The sequence below is a fragment of the Panulirus ornatus genome, chromosome 22 (genome assembly GCF_036320965.1).
Source record: "Panulirus ornatus isolate Po-2019 chromosome 22, ASM3632096v1, whole genome shotgun sequence".
NCBI lineage: Eukaryota > Metazoa > Arthropoda > Malacostraca > Decapoda > Palinuridae > Panulirus > Panulirus ornatus.
The window spans coordinates 15,693,404-15,708,647 of NC_092245.1; the positions used below are offsets into that span (position 1 = coordinate 15,693,404).

The 15,244-nt window shown below is 43.0% G+C and overlaps 1 protein-coding gene and 1 long non-coding RNA gene across 9 annotated transcripts in view; one reads left to right on the forward strand and one right to left on the reverse strand.

The window, feature by feature from the left end:
* Positions 1 to 15,244, forward strand: part of LOC139756572 (homeotic protein ultrabithorax-like) — an 821,256-nt gene that overhangs the window by 305,254 nt on the left and 500,758 nt on the right. The gene's annotated exons all lie outside the window — the stretch shown is intronic.
* The window catches only part of LOC139756574 (uncharacterized), a 67,367-nt gene that overhangs the window by 37,280 nt on the left and 14,843 nt on the right, over positions 1 to 15,244 (reverse strand). For both annotated transcript variants that reach the window (XR_011714390.1, XR_011714389.1), the window contains exon 3: positions 1 to 21. This exon is cut by the window's left edge and continues 92 nt beyond it. This is a non-coding gene — a long non-coding RNA (uncharacterized lncRNA). The remainder of the gene's footprint in view (positions 22 to 15,244) is intronic.

Below are 15,244 nucleotides of genomic sequence, written 5' to 3' on the forward strand. Positions count from 1 at the left end.
AATTCAGCCAGTGGACATTCCCTGAACAAAAGCGTGACAATGAGTACAAAATCATATGAACAGTTACAATAAGAAAAACAAAGATAAATAATTCTGTTGATAATACATATGTATCTTCATGGTATGAGGAATCAAGAGGGAGGCATAAATATGGACAAAGATATTCGTATATGGAAGGAAACATATCATCTTAACTACCACGGACCCCTTCTATGCAGATTCGAGGCAGCGCTCCACAAACGAGCAGGGAAACCGTGGATTCCTTCGTAACAAGCAGTTCCTTGACGAAATAGTACTTCTTTTCGCCCGCTAACAATGACACAGCTTCGCCAAGGGTTTATATATATATATATATATATATATATGCGCAGAGGAGCGCCAGAAAGGGGCCAGGCCTCAACGAGAGAAGAGTGTCCACACTTGTAAACACTCGATAACCATCGAGCAAACAATAGACCACTTCCTTCCCAACACCACCGTGGCGGCTTCATGAACCACTTGGATGGAACGAACTCTGGTTCTTTGTAGGTTTTCGGTGCTTCGTGAACCCTTTAATGGGGTCGATCCAAAGACTCTGTGATAATCTGGAGCTTCATGAACCCTTGCATGTGCAGAACTCAGTGTCTCTGTAGGTTTCCAAGTGTTTCTGCAGGTTTTTGTGATCCGAATAACCCTGAGCTCTGACGAAACTCGATTTTCCTGCAGTTTCTTCTCCATGAACCTCTTCGGTTGGATGAATTCTTTGTTCTATAAGGTTCTGGTACTTTATGAAGCTCTTCAGTCGGTAGAATTCAGTTTTTCTTCAGGTTTTGGTGTTTCGTATGTTTTCGTGGCTCTTGGACTACTTGAAACAGCAGTTCTGCTTCTTGGGATGTGAGTGATTCGAACGCTTCGTAGAATGTCTCAGTCGCGATTACTCGTGATTCTTATTGGATCATCATATGCCTCGTGAATCAAGAGTTGAACCGAATCAATGAATCTCGTCTCCACTTGTCAACCTCACTCTTGCAACCATTACATAAAAAAATCAGGCACTCTGACAGAAAACAGAAAATGGCCACCATGGGCCTGATGGTAATTTATACATTTATCTTTTACACCTTAACAAATCCCTCGATTAGGATTTTACAGGACCGGTTATGTGCCTCGAATGAAAGTAATTAATGGTGGGTTTTCCATAAAAAAAAAGTGTGATTTAGAAGCTAAACGATTTTTCTATTGGTTATCGTCATTTGCTTTTCTTTCATTTTCTAGTCGTCTGCGGCGTCCTGCATTTCTTACAGACTTCCAATAGTATAAGAATATATGACGTTCATGGTGAGAATAGAATGAAGGGGGGGGGGGGGGGAAGTCCCATCGCTATCATTAGAGCCAGTGGAAGAAGAGAGCCAGATTCCATTTTCAGGAGCCATAAGAAAAGGGTGTATAGGGTTCTGGTCCCATCACTATAGGGGATTGAATCCCATCATATGAGCCACAGAGAGAAAGAAAGTGTTCAGATTCCATCCTAAGTGGGACTGAGATCCATCATGTATGCCTCAGGAAGGGAGGGAAAGAGGTTCGAATCCCATCACTAAAGGGGATTGAGTTCGGTCATCTGAGCCATAGGAAGGGAGAAAAAGGGGCTCGGATCCCATCACTAAGGGGGATTGACTTCTATCATCTAAGCCACTGAGAGGGAGAGAAAGGGGGTTTAATCCCATCACTTTCCGTGATCAGTGGTGTACTCTAGGACACTTACTGCCAGATGCTGTACCTAAATAACTCCTGGGACATGTTTAATTGCCTTTGGACGACTTGCTGTCCCAGAAGATCACGTGCATCCCCTATTATACCCATGATATATGCCACTGTTCTCTCCCCCCCCCCCAAAAAAAAAAATGTAGAGAACCGTTTCACTCCTTCGATTCGCCGACGAGTTTGAACATTTGGTGCTGAATGATCACTGCAAAGATTCTCTCTCTCTCTCTCTCTCTCTCTCTCTCTCTCTCTCTCTCTCTCTCTCTCTCTCTCTCTCTCTCTCTCTCTCTCTCTCTCTCTCTCTCTCTCGTCTTCGAATATATAAAGCCGTTCTGACTCTTTAGTGTCCTCAACACTGAGACAGAACACCTGACTTTTAATGATGATAATTACGAAGACTCCCATAAACCCACATACTCATTATATCCCCGAATCCTTCAGGTCGAGCAAAAAAGATTATACGAAAATGAATTTCGAATCATTTTGCGATTTTCTACTGTGCAGTGGCATCGTCAATGGGTACGTGAGAAGAATTTCCTGGCGCGTTTTCGTTATAAAAAAGGATCAGTTGACGAAGGCCATAAAGGTCATTTTGTACGTGTGAGTGTGCAAGGATGCATGATGATCGATCATGCAACAATGCACGGGCTGCATGCAAGGGTGCGTTGGGCGTGTGGGATAATGTAGAGGTGTGTGTGTGTGTGTGTGTGTGTGTGTGTCTGTGTGTTTGTTGGTTGCGTGTGGACACATGCAGAACTGAGTGCAGTCTCCATGTTGTGATCGTCCGGGCATTGCATGTGTGGTTGGGTGAGGTCATGCAAGAATGCATATCTTCATGCATGTTCTTTTTTTTTTCTTTAGACGACTGTGTGGTTCTTGGCGCTGCTTCTGAATAATGGGAAATTACGAAGTTAGATTATACAAGACGAATCTAATACTTCATAACAGTCATGTGTCTGTGTGAACATAGGCTTTATACACGCATTCGCTTATGACTGATGGAAGTTTCTTGCATAACCTTACACACACACACACACACACACACACACACACACACACACACACACACACACACACACACACTGAGCGAAAAAATGTCTGGTCTTTAATTGACAGACAGACAGGCAAAGTTTGAGCATCCTCCCTATACAAACAAACGTAAGCTTTGTACCGTCTTGCATAGAAGGACGCAAACGAAGCCTACCCCACTCGTACAAACACAGTCTGAGCCTTCCCCCTAAACAGACAAATACAGTCTCCGTCCCATCCCTCAGACAAACACACATAATCTCAGCCCCCACACTCAGACAAACAAAGACTTAACCTTCACCTCGAAGACAAACTCACATACACTCAGCCCCTTTTTACCCCAGAGGAGAACACGGGTTTAGCCCCAACCCTGAAACGAGCACACACACACCACACACACACACACACACACACACACACGCACACACACACACACACACACACACACAGACACACACACACACACACTTAGCCCCTACCCTTAAACAAGCAGAGGCACTCTCAGATCCCCTTACACACGAGCGAACACGGGTCTCTGCCTCTCCCCTCACCCAAACACACACAATCCCAGCCCCCTTACAAAGAGACAAACACAACCTCAATTAAAAAAATTGGTACACAGACACAATTAACCTCAATTTCACCCCCCACACACACAGACACACATACACGTTAGCAAACACACAAACTCAGATGCCGATTCCCTCACACACACACACACACACACACACACACACACACACACACACACACACGCAGTCACGGACGCATGCACGCACAGCCACCACTCTCTCCCCCCCAGATTTAGCACCGCCCAGAGAACAATGTTGATGCCTTCGTCTGCTTCAGTCTTCGCCGCTGGGGGGGTATTAACAGTGCCTGCCGGTGCTATTATCAGTGCCTCACGATTTCACTAATTGTTTAGGCTCTGGCTTATTGTCTTTATTAACTCGCCGTCCTCCTTTTTTTTTATATGTATACTCAATTCCTAATTAGTCAAGCTGTTGCTCTAATTGCTAGCTCTATCAGTGCCTTTATGTATAAATATATATAACCTTTTTTTTAAAGCATTGTAAGGCCTATAGGAGAGGACTTAAATGATGCTGAAATCAGTTTTGAATATGATTACCGTACAATGAAGGACCAGCGGAAAGAATTTGACCTACGTTTTGGAACGCTTAATCTGTGTATGAACGGGATGGCAAAGGGAGGTTAAAGACACAAGGGATCTAGTGAACGAAGATCTTGTCTACGTTACGCTAAGCAAATGAGCATGGGATGTGAATCACTTGCTCTTTGCACATGACGCGGTTCTGGTGGCGGAAGTCCAGAGAGAAATTGTAGAAGCAGGTAGCAGAGCGATGGAGGCAATTATGCACGATATGAAAACCATATGTGACCCCAGTCTGTTTATGGATCACAAGATTAATACGAAATAGAGATATCATAGCGTCGTCCGATAAATATTTTCTTAACCTTTTGGCAAGAGGACAAGATCCCAGAGCAAGATGGTACGATTATTCTTTGGGTGTGATGGCCTGGTCTTTGACCTTTGATTCTTTGGTGACGCTGTGTCACCGTCAGTGGGTGAGGAGGAGTACCATCCTCTTAGAGGAACTTTTCACTCGGAAGGAGACCATCACTTCCCCGCTACTGATTATAGTTACTTGAGTCTCATGGAAAGGTGGTCTGCAGGGGCAGATGATGATATCCGAAGACGCACAAAAGACATCGCTGAATTGGATCTCAATTGAACCAGACATTTGGCACCAACGAAGAGGAGTGCCCAGCAGTGCCTACAAATAATCCTCTTGTGAAGATCTGGCACTGGTATACATTGTCAGAGCGGTGCTCAGAACATCTCCCTCACTCTTTTTTTTTTTCTCCTACTATAGATAAAACAAATACTTTGGCACTCGCTCTGATGGCAGAGGTTATCTTGAAGGCGCATCGGAGATAATAAATTGGGGAATGACAATAGACGGGTAAATATCCCCAGCCGTAGCCAGGCAGCGACGGGGGTTAAAGGGGGAGAAACTGGGGTACGGGGGAACGAAAGATAAGAAGAGGAAAGATATGAGAGATAGGTAGGTATGAGAGAGACAGAGAGAGAGATAGATAGGTAGATATATATATATATATATATATATATATATATATATATATAGAGAGAGAGAGAGAGAGAGAGAGAGAGAGAGAGAGAGAGAGAGAGAGAGAGCGTCCCTACCCACCCACCTAATTAAAAGTACCTTGGACGAGGTTTTAACTTGAGGCAAGGGGAGAGAGAGAGAGAGAGAGAGAGAGAGAGAGAGAGAGAGAGAGAGAGCATCACCATTGCGCAGACGCGGGTCGATATGTCATCAAGGTATGTGAGGTTTTTCCCCCCCTCCTCATACCTCTCCCTCTCTCTAGTAGACACGTTCGTAAAAACAACAGCGAGAATTGTGTTAATTAGCGTTGCTCCCTCCTTCCCCGGGCATAGCTGGGATGGCAGACTGTCGATTTACCATCTACTTACGAACTGATTCTAAGAGCGAGAAGGAGAATTAAGATTCATGATACGAATGAGGGGTCAAGAATCTCGAGTGTTTCTATTAATATGATTCTTTTTGGTCAAAATTACTGTCTCGGTCTCGTTCTTTTTAGGCGTTTCAGACGCGGTGGGCAAGAGGCTTCAGGGATAAAAATGGGGAATGAGAATGAATTCCTCATGTTTTTTGAAGTCATATATTTTTCCACATGGAAGTGATTAGGTTTCTGTTATGGTGTGGTGCATGAGACATCCACTGAATTGCAGCGACACCTCGGGTATGTTGTGTCCCCCAGTTCGTATCTCAATCATGACTAGATAATAGGTGTCGTCTGGGTTCGAAATATGGTTCTCGATGAATTCATAATAACCTGAGACTCGAGAAGGAGGTCGTCCTCAAAGCATCATATGTCTTTTTTTTTTCTTCTTTTTCTTCTCCATACACACTTGACCCTCTTACTTATTCTTCTCTCTGTCTATTGTATCTATGCCATCCCTCCTTCATCATAGTGTCTGTTCCATTCCCTCAATACAGAGTTGTATGATGTAGCGCACTGTGGGGTCCCAGCGTTTCGCCATCCATTACACTAGACCCGTCTCTCTCTCTCTCTCTCTCTCTCTCTCTCTCTCTCTCTCTCTCTCTCTCTCTCTCTTGACACACGCTCTCTCTCTCTTGTCGTCCTTATCGCACAAAGCTAGAACTTGCGAACCCTTGACTTTACTGTCGTTTTTCACTGACGGGTATGAAATATTTGACTGGAATCTGTTGGTACACTTTAATCAACCCACACTGATTGCATTCTTCTGAATTTTTTTTTCATACGAGATAAATGATGAGATTCTTGAAGCATTCGAACGTAAACGAAAGCGTCGATGCATCCGAAAAAGAGGTCTTCGATTTTTCTGATATCTGAAGGCAAGAGTTCGAGGCAACGAAACACGGTTTATCTGAACAGAAATTCGAAATTTACAATGATATACGTTACAGGGTCCCTGAGCGAGTGAAGCGACGCTCCGAAACGCGCACACACTCTGCCCCGTGCTTCTTGGAAGCAATCGAACCAAAAACACCAACTTCCTTCTTTCGGACCGAGCGCCATAAAGCACGAATTCGTTAGGACCCGAGTTCGTAAGAGACAAGACTCGTAGCTCAGCGTAACGTGAGGGAGACGGAAATAGCCACGCAAATAAATCTTTCGGTTTTGACATCTTCATTAATCATTGACTGAGAATTATGTATGTGAAACTCCTGCCGTCCGCATTTGCACGTCACAAACACGATATAAGAGAACGCGTTATGTGCTGCGGGGGGAAAGAAAAAAAAATAGAATATTACCCTTTTGGTCACTGGACAATGCTAAGCACAAATGATACTTAAGGCTTAGGCGTCTGTATGATTCCCCGCTGGACTTCAGCCTTCAAGACTAGGCCGATTATAGATCACTTTAACCCGAAGGGCCCTGGGTGATTCTGATTGGAGTTTTGATCGTGTCATTATCCGATTGTGAAATATTTCGTGGCATGGGCAATAAATCATCAATAGAATATTGAACAAGGGGCCCACATGAACGTGTATTCTATATATCTTGGGCCCGTCCAGGTCAAGTCATAAATCTACTTTATTTCAATGGCATCTTAATATCTATCCTGGTGGTTAGTGCATCCTCGCTACAATCACGGCTGATCTCGGGACCTCGTAAGTGAGATGTAAGCTTTGGGGGTGATATTTCTTCAGAGTAACCGGTGGCAATTAAGAAGTTTCATGTGGCCAATCATAATGTCGATGCCCCCTTAAACCAGCCAATCACGAGGGACTCTCTGAGGGAGGGAGGGGGTACCAGTGAGCTCCGATGGTACCCATGATATGGTTGGTAATCATATGTGTAACAAACATTTAGCTCAATCCCACACATTCCTTTTCATAAGAGGCGACCGGGTACATAGGCTTAATGGGGGCCCTTTGAGCCAGACTGAGATCTTTTTCCCCCCCTCAACCAAAAACAAAAGAGAAGTGATGGCAGCTTAATCTTTGGTGAACGAATCCTTCGCTTAACGACAAAAGAGAAGACCGAATCTTCTATAACATGCGTCTCTGTTACGTTGGTTATGTAACGCGGGTCCTTATCTTCATGTCATGACGAGCTTGTTACTAATAGGGGAAGCGAAGCGTCACCTTTACATTATGCAGTGGTCAATTTATGCCCTTATGTAACAGGGAATAGTTACCTTATTATCTCTTTTTACATCATGTCTTCCTTTTCTTTTACTTCATTACCTTCTTATACTTTTATCTTCCTTTACTTATTACGAAGACTCATTTCACGGACAACTGTCCTCCCCGCACCGAGGCTAGGCTTTAAGTGGAATATAAGAAAGGGCTGAAGAGACATGGAAATGAAAGCGCCAGTGGTAAAATAAATTACAAAAAACATGTCTTTTCAAAAATCGCTGTTGCCAAGAAAGACACGAGAAAGTAAAGAATTCCCAAAGTTAGTTATATCAAACGAAAGATAGAAATACCATCACTTGAATTTGAGGCATATATCGTATTCTTACATATCACTTCCTCACTTTATACTCTAAAACTAAATGTCTTCAGAATAACGCTTAGAAATCTGTCCCTGAAGCCGAGGTTTTACCACCCTTCCCTCAGCCTCACCACCCAAGTACCCTCGTCAAGTCCAGTTGCATCTTAGGAACCCATCACAGGCCCTGCTCAAACCCTACTTAACTTGCAAGATCCTTCGGCGGCCAAGAGCAAACTTAATTGGTCGTTGAAATGTCAGGGAGACGACTCGAAGTGGATCTGCTGTTGCTATAACAGGGCCAACTTATGACTTCGAGTACTGGTCTTGCCTCTGAGGGAGACGGTTCATTCATGCAATGAATTTTTGACGCAGTTGCAATGGGGAGGGACACATGAAGGCATCCGTATGTTACGATAATGTACGCATAACATAGGGTGTTGAGGTCCTTGAACGGGCGTGCATAAAAGAGTCCTTTGAATTTATTGAGATATTTATACATTTATTAGACCTTAATCCCTTACACACACACACACACACACACACACACACACACACACACACACACATATATATATATATATATATATATATATATATATATATATATATATATATATATATATATATATATATATATATATATATATATATATATATATATATATATATGTATATATATATATATATATATATATATATATATATATATATATATATATATATATATACATATGTTCATAATTAGATATTACACATATAATGAAAACTCTATCAGATAGCAGTGTAGGCTTACAGCCAACTTCCCGAATGTTTAATAATAAACAAAATTAAAGTTGGCTAAATAACGCTGCCCGCCTCAGCTGGGCGAAGCTGCAGACAGCCTGAGACTTGGTAAATGAGGAATTATGAGGAGGTCCACATATCAAAGTTGTGGGTATCTCTCATGAATTTATATTAAGACAGAAAGAGAGAGAAGAGAGACGAAGGTGGGGGGAGGGGAGAAGGCAGCGAGCAACAATATTGAGACAAGGGCAGGGGTCTAAAGGGACGCGGAAGAGAGATGAGAGAGAGAGAGAGAGAGAGAGAGAGAGAGAGAGAGAGAGAGAGAGAGAGAGAGAGAGAGAGAGAGAGAGAGAGAGAGAGAGAGAGAGAGAGAGAGAGAGAGAGGTGAAGGAAAGATGAGGGATGGGAACCTGTACTTCATAAAATTGGACCATCGCACAGACGAGTCTTCCATCTCTATTTCTTGCTTCTTTACTCCTTTCATACGAATGGCTGCGTAAATCAACTTTGTATCTTCATTAAGTATATACATTCATATATTTCCACAACAAAAAAGCAGTCATTCAGATACACTAACTCAAAAAAGACGGAGTGACATACGTAAATCAACTTTGTACTTTCATTAAGCACGTCTTCATCACAGCAACAATTTGTCTTTGATAAACATATATACATAGATTCTTCGTCCTGCGCACATATGTATTTCAATCTGCTGATGCCAGACGAGCCTCCATAACAGCCTGTTAGCTTTCCAAGCCAAGCAGGAACAACGTCTTTGCAGTATCTATCTGGATTGTCCAACCATTTTAAAGCTTCCTTCGTGAAGGCTCGATTGCGAGATAAGGCACATGGGGGGGTTGGTTGGGGTATCTTCACTAGAACGCTGCGATGGACAAAGAGAGAGAGAGAGAGAGAGAGAGAGAGAGAGAGAGAGAGAGAGAGAGAGAGAGAGAGAGAGAGAGAGAGAGAGAGAGAGAGAGTCATCCCCGTTAAGTAATTGGCAACGTTTAGCAGCGGCGCGGACGATAATCGCTTGTTCGACGTCGGAGGCTGAGTGCGAAGTGTCGTGTTTTGCGACGGGGTTTGTACCTTTAAGTGCGCTGTTGCCGTCCAAAGCCAGTGTGGCTTCGGGGTTCAAGGGAGACGGAGGGGGGTTCGCTGTGTGTGTGTGTGTGTGTGTGTGTGTGTGTGTGTGTGTGTGTGTGTGTGTGTGTGTGTGTGTGTTTGTGTGTGTGTGTGTGTGTGTGTGTGTGTGTGTGTGTGTGTGTGTGTGAACCTTTGCTGTTTTGGGGTCTAGGAAGGGTACGGCTTTGTTCTGAAGGAGGCTATGTGATTTATCTTTTGAATCTTTACTTCTTCTTCCTCTCTCTCTCTCTCTCTCTCTCTCTCTCTCTCTCTCTCTCTCTCTCTCTCTCTCTCTCTCTCTCTCTCTCACACACACACACCTCATTTCTCGGCCCTTTGTCTCAAAGACTCGTCGAGATTTTTCCTCGGCTTTATTTATCCTCACGCCTCGCTGTCTCCGTGTCGACATCTTCTGCCTCTCTCTCTTCCTCTCTTATTCTCTGCTCTGCTCTTTTGTCTTCTTCCCTCCATGTAGCATTGTCACAATTCCTTTCATTCTCTCTTCTTTCTTGAATCCTCCCTCATTTCATCACTCTCTATTTGTTTGGTTCCTCCTTTCTTCTTTTCTTCTTCTTCTTCTTCTTCTTCTTCTTCTTCTTCTTCTTCTTCTTCTTCTTCTTCTTCTTCTTCTTCTTTCTCTCCTATCTTTTTCCATTCATTCTCATACGTATTACTACTTCTTCTCCCTTGCTTGTCTTTTATCTATCTTCTCCAGCAACTCCTCCTTTATCGCATCCTTGCTTATTCCTATATTTCCTCAGCTTCATACACCTTCCCATATTTCTTTCATTTATCCATCGCTTCATTCATTCCCTCACACTTTTACTCCTCTATCCACCTCCTTCTCCATATTTCTCATCTAGTCTCTCTCTCTCTCTCTCTCTCTCTCTCTCTCTCTCTCTCTCTCTCTCTCTCTCTCTCTCTCTCTCTCTCTCTCTCTCTCTCTCTCTCACACACACCCTCACCACGCCTCGCCCATCGAGAGAGAAGAGGAGGTATGGGAGCATCATGTCCGTCACCGCGCAGCCAGCGTCACTTTGCCAATATACGAGGCGGAGTTTATGACCTCTGCCCGTATTGCTCAACAGCTCCCCAAAGGCTGTATGTGTAGCTTGGTCTCCTCCGTTCAGAGGGATGGCAACGTCTGCGTAGATCTGTATGGCTTGTTGTGTGTGAGTGTACTTGTGTCTGTGTGCATGTTTGAGTGGGTGTATGTAGTGCATTTGTAAGTATGTATGTATGTATGTATTATGTATGTTTGTATGTATCTATGAGTGTATATTTGTATGTATTCATGCATGTATGTATTTATGAATATATGCATCTATGTAATTGTGTGCTCAAGCGCTTGTATATGTTTATGTGTAAGTTAATGTAGGTGTATGTGTATGAACTGTATGTGTGTGTGTGTATGTGTGTGTGTGTGTGTGTGTGTGTGTGTGTGTGTGTGTGTGTGTGTGTGTGTGTGTGTGTGTGTGTGTGTGTGTATGTGTGTTGCATATCATTCAATGTTGTTCTGATTCTTAACTACAAGCATAAGTAAACATGCAAGATCTTATGAATGCATAAATGCAAAATTTCATGGTGCCTATGTGAATATGACTAATATCTTCATAAGTCTCTCCTGTATGTATCCACGTATGCATGCACAGTGCATGCATATGAATCATTATATCATTCTCGATATATGCATACATATATATATACATACATATGAGTAATGTGGCAGTTGAGGGAATAATTGGTATGCATGGGGTGTTCAGTGTTGTAAATGGAAATGGTGAAGAGCTTGTAGATTTATGTGCTGAAAAAGGACTGATGATTGGGAATACCTGGTTTAAAAAGCGAGATATACATAAGTATACTTATGTAAGTAGGAGAGATGGCCAGAGAGCGTTATTGGATTACGTGTTAATTGACAGGCGTGCGAAAGAGAGACTTTTGGATGTTAATGTGCTGAGAGGTGCAACTGGAGGGTTGTCTGATCATTATCTTGTGGAGGCTAAGGTGAAGATTAGTATGGGTTTTCAGAAAAGAGGAGTGAATGTTGGGGTGAAGAAGGTGGTGAGAGTAAGTGAGCTTGGGAAGGAGACCTGTGTGGGGAAGTACCAGGAGAGACTGTGTACAGAATGGAAAAAGGTGAGAACAATGGAAGTAAGGGGAGTCGGGGAGGAATGGGATGTATTTAGGGAATCAGTGATGGATTGCGCAAAAGATGCTTGTGGCATGAGAAGAGTGGGAGGTGGGCTGTTTAGAAAGGGTAGTGAGTGGTGGGATGAAGAAATAAGAGTATTAGTGAAAGAGAAGAGAGAGGCATTTGGACGATTTTTGCAGGGAAAAAATGCAATTGAGTGGGAGAAGTATAAAAGAAAGAGACAGGAGGTCAAGAGAAAGGTGCAAGAGGTGAAAAAAAGGGCAAATGAGAGTTGGGGTGAGAGACTATCAGTAAATTTTAGGGAGAATAAAAAGATGTTCTGGAAGGAAGTAAATAGGGTGCGTAAGACAAGGGAGCAAATGGGAACTTCAGTGAAGGGCGTAAATGGGGAGGTGATAACAAGTAGCGGTGATGTGAGAAGGAGATGGAATGAGTATTTTGAAGGTTTGTTGAATGTGTCTGATGACAGAGTGGCAGATATAGGGTGTTTTGGTCGAGGTGGTGTGCAAAGTGAGAGGGTTAGGGAAAATGATTTGGTAAACAGAGAAGAGGTAGTAAAAGCTTTGCGGAAGATGAAAGCCGGCAAGGCAGCAGGTTTGGATGGTATTGCAGTGGAATTTATTAAGAAAGGGGGTGACTGTATTGTTGACTGGTTGGTAAGGTTATTTAATGTATGTATGACTCATGGTGAGGTGCCTCAGGATTGGCGGAATGCGTGCATAGTGCCATTGTACAAAGGCAAAGGGGATAAGAGTGAGTGCTCAAATTACAGAGGTATAAGTTTGTTGAGTATTCCTGGTAAATTATATGGGAGGGTATTGATTGAGAGGGTGAAGGCATGTACAGAGCATCAGATTGGGGAAGAGCAGTGCGGTTTCAGAAGTGGTAGAGGATGTGTGGATCAGGTGTTTGCTTTGAAGAATGTATGTGAGAAATACTTAGAAAAGCAAATGGATTTGTATGTAGCATTTATGGATCTGGAGAAGGCATATGATAGAGTTGATAGAGATGCTCTGTGGAAGGTATTAAGAATATATGGTGTGGGAGGCAAGTTGTTAGAAGCAGTGAAAAGTTTTTATCGAGGATGTAAGGCATGTGTACGTGTAGGAAGAGAGGAAAGTGATTGGTTCTCAGTGAATGTAGGTTTGCGGCAGGGGTGTGTGATGTCTCCATGGTTGTTTAATTTGTTTATGGATGGGGTTGTAAGGGAGGTAAATGCAAGAGTCCTGGAAAGAGGGGCAAGTATGAAGTCTGTTGGGGATGAGAGAGCTTGGGAAGTGAGTCAATTGTTGTTCGCTGATGATACAGCGCTGGTGGCTGATTCATGTGAGAAACTGCAGAAGCTGGTGACTGAGTTTGGTAAAGTGTGTGGAAGAAGAAAGTTGAGAGTAAATGTGAATAAGAGCAAGGTTATTAGGTACAGTAGGGGTGAGGGTCAAGTCAATTGGGAGGTGAGTTTGAATGGAGAAAAACTGGAGGAAGTGAAGTGTTTTAGATATCTGGGAGTGGATCTGTCAGCGGATGGAACCATGGAAGCGGAAGTGGATCATAGGGTGGGGGAGGGGGCGAAAATTTTGGGAGCCTTGAAAAATGTGTGGAAGTCGAGAACATTATCTCGGAAAGCAAAAATGGGTATGTTTGAGGGAATAGTGGTTCCAACAATGCTGTATGGTTGCGAGGCGTGGGCTATGGATAGAGATGTGCGCAGGAGGATGGATGTGCTGGAAATGAGATGTTTGAGGACAATGTGTGGTGTGAGGTGGTTTGATCGAGTAAGTAACGTAAGGGTAAGAGAGATGTGTGGAAATAAAAAGAGCGTGGTTGAGAGAGGAGAAGAGGGTGTTTTGAAATGGTTTGGGCACATGGAGAGAATGAGTGAGGAGAGATTGACCAAGAGGATATATGTGTCGGAGGTGGAGGGAACGAGGAGAAGAGGGAGACCAAATTGGAGGTGGAAAGATGGAGTGAAAAAGATTTTGTGTGATCGGGGCCTGAACATGCAGGAGGGTGAAAGGAGGGCAAGAAATAGAGTGAATTGGAGTCATGTGGTATACAGGGGTTGACGTGCTGTCAGTGGATTGAAGCAAGGCATGTGAAGCGTCTGGGGTAAACCATGGAAAGCTGTGTAGGTATGTATATTTGCGTGTGTGGACGTGTGTATGTACATGTGTATGGGGGGGGGCCATTTCTTTCGTCTGTTTCCTTGCGCTACCTCGCAAACGCGGGAGACAGCGACAAAGTATAAAAAAAAAAAAAAAAAAAAAAAAAAATCAGTATGTATTTATGTCCATGTGTATATTAGGCGGCAATATCCAACTCAAAATTTGCAGCTGCAATAAAGGACGTGTATTCGAAAACAAACATACAAAACCATACAAATAATCCAACAGACTGGCAAAGATACAGACAGACAAACGAACAGATGTACAAACTTATAGATAAGATAGATACGGAAACAGGTGGACTGACGTAATTAGATTGATAGATATGCAGATTAAGCCTGACGTTTGAGCATATCATTCATCAGTATAATTATATAGTTAAACAAACTAATAGCCAGAATTATATACAGTTATAAAGAGGGCTGTATCGATGATTGCGTGCGTGTGTGTGTGTGTGTGTGTGTGTGTGTGTGTGTGTGTGTGTGTGTGTGTGTGTGTGTGTGTGTGTGGGTGTAGAGTAAAAAAGCATAGCTGCCTATCACATATCGGATATTCTTATGTATAAGCACATTCTATAAACATGATGGGGAATTCACACATGCTGCAGAAACATAGTAAGCCACTTAGATGTACAACAAATGGCATGTTGATCGTTTTAGAAGGTGGTGTACCGTATTCAAATAAATCTTACACATGGAAACTGAAAGTGTACCATGCACACAGACCGAGGAATGCAAGGAAAAAAATATACAGGGTAAAAGACATGTATATAAAGAATAGTCCCTAGTTTATGGACCCATCGTAAACCGGTTGGTTTACTCAGAAAAAAAGAGGAAAAAAAATAGGGCTGTTTTTAAGACTAAGTGTTACAGGCTGCAGCGGTTCATGAGGAGAGGTGACAAAAAAATAGAGATAAGGAAGGAGGTATATAAGCAGAGAGAGAGAGAGAGAGAGAGAGAGAGAGAGAGAGAGAGAGAGAGAGAGAGAGAGAGAGAGAGAGTAGGGTGGGTGGTAGCGGCCCAGATTGTATGGTAGGACCAGCGTTTTTCCTTTCTCTATTTTTTTTCTTCCCCACATCACCTCGAAAGCTTTACTCGGGGATCAAGTGTTCAGTTGGGGTAAGCCAACGCCTCCGAGACTTAACGGCTCTCAAGAACCTTTCGTTTATTCTTTGCGAAGTGCAGGAAGAAAG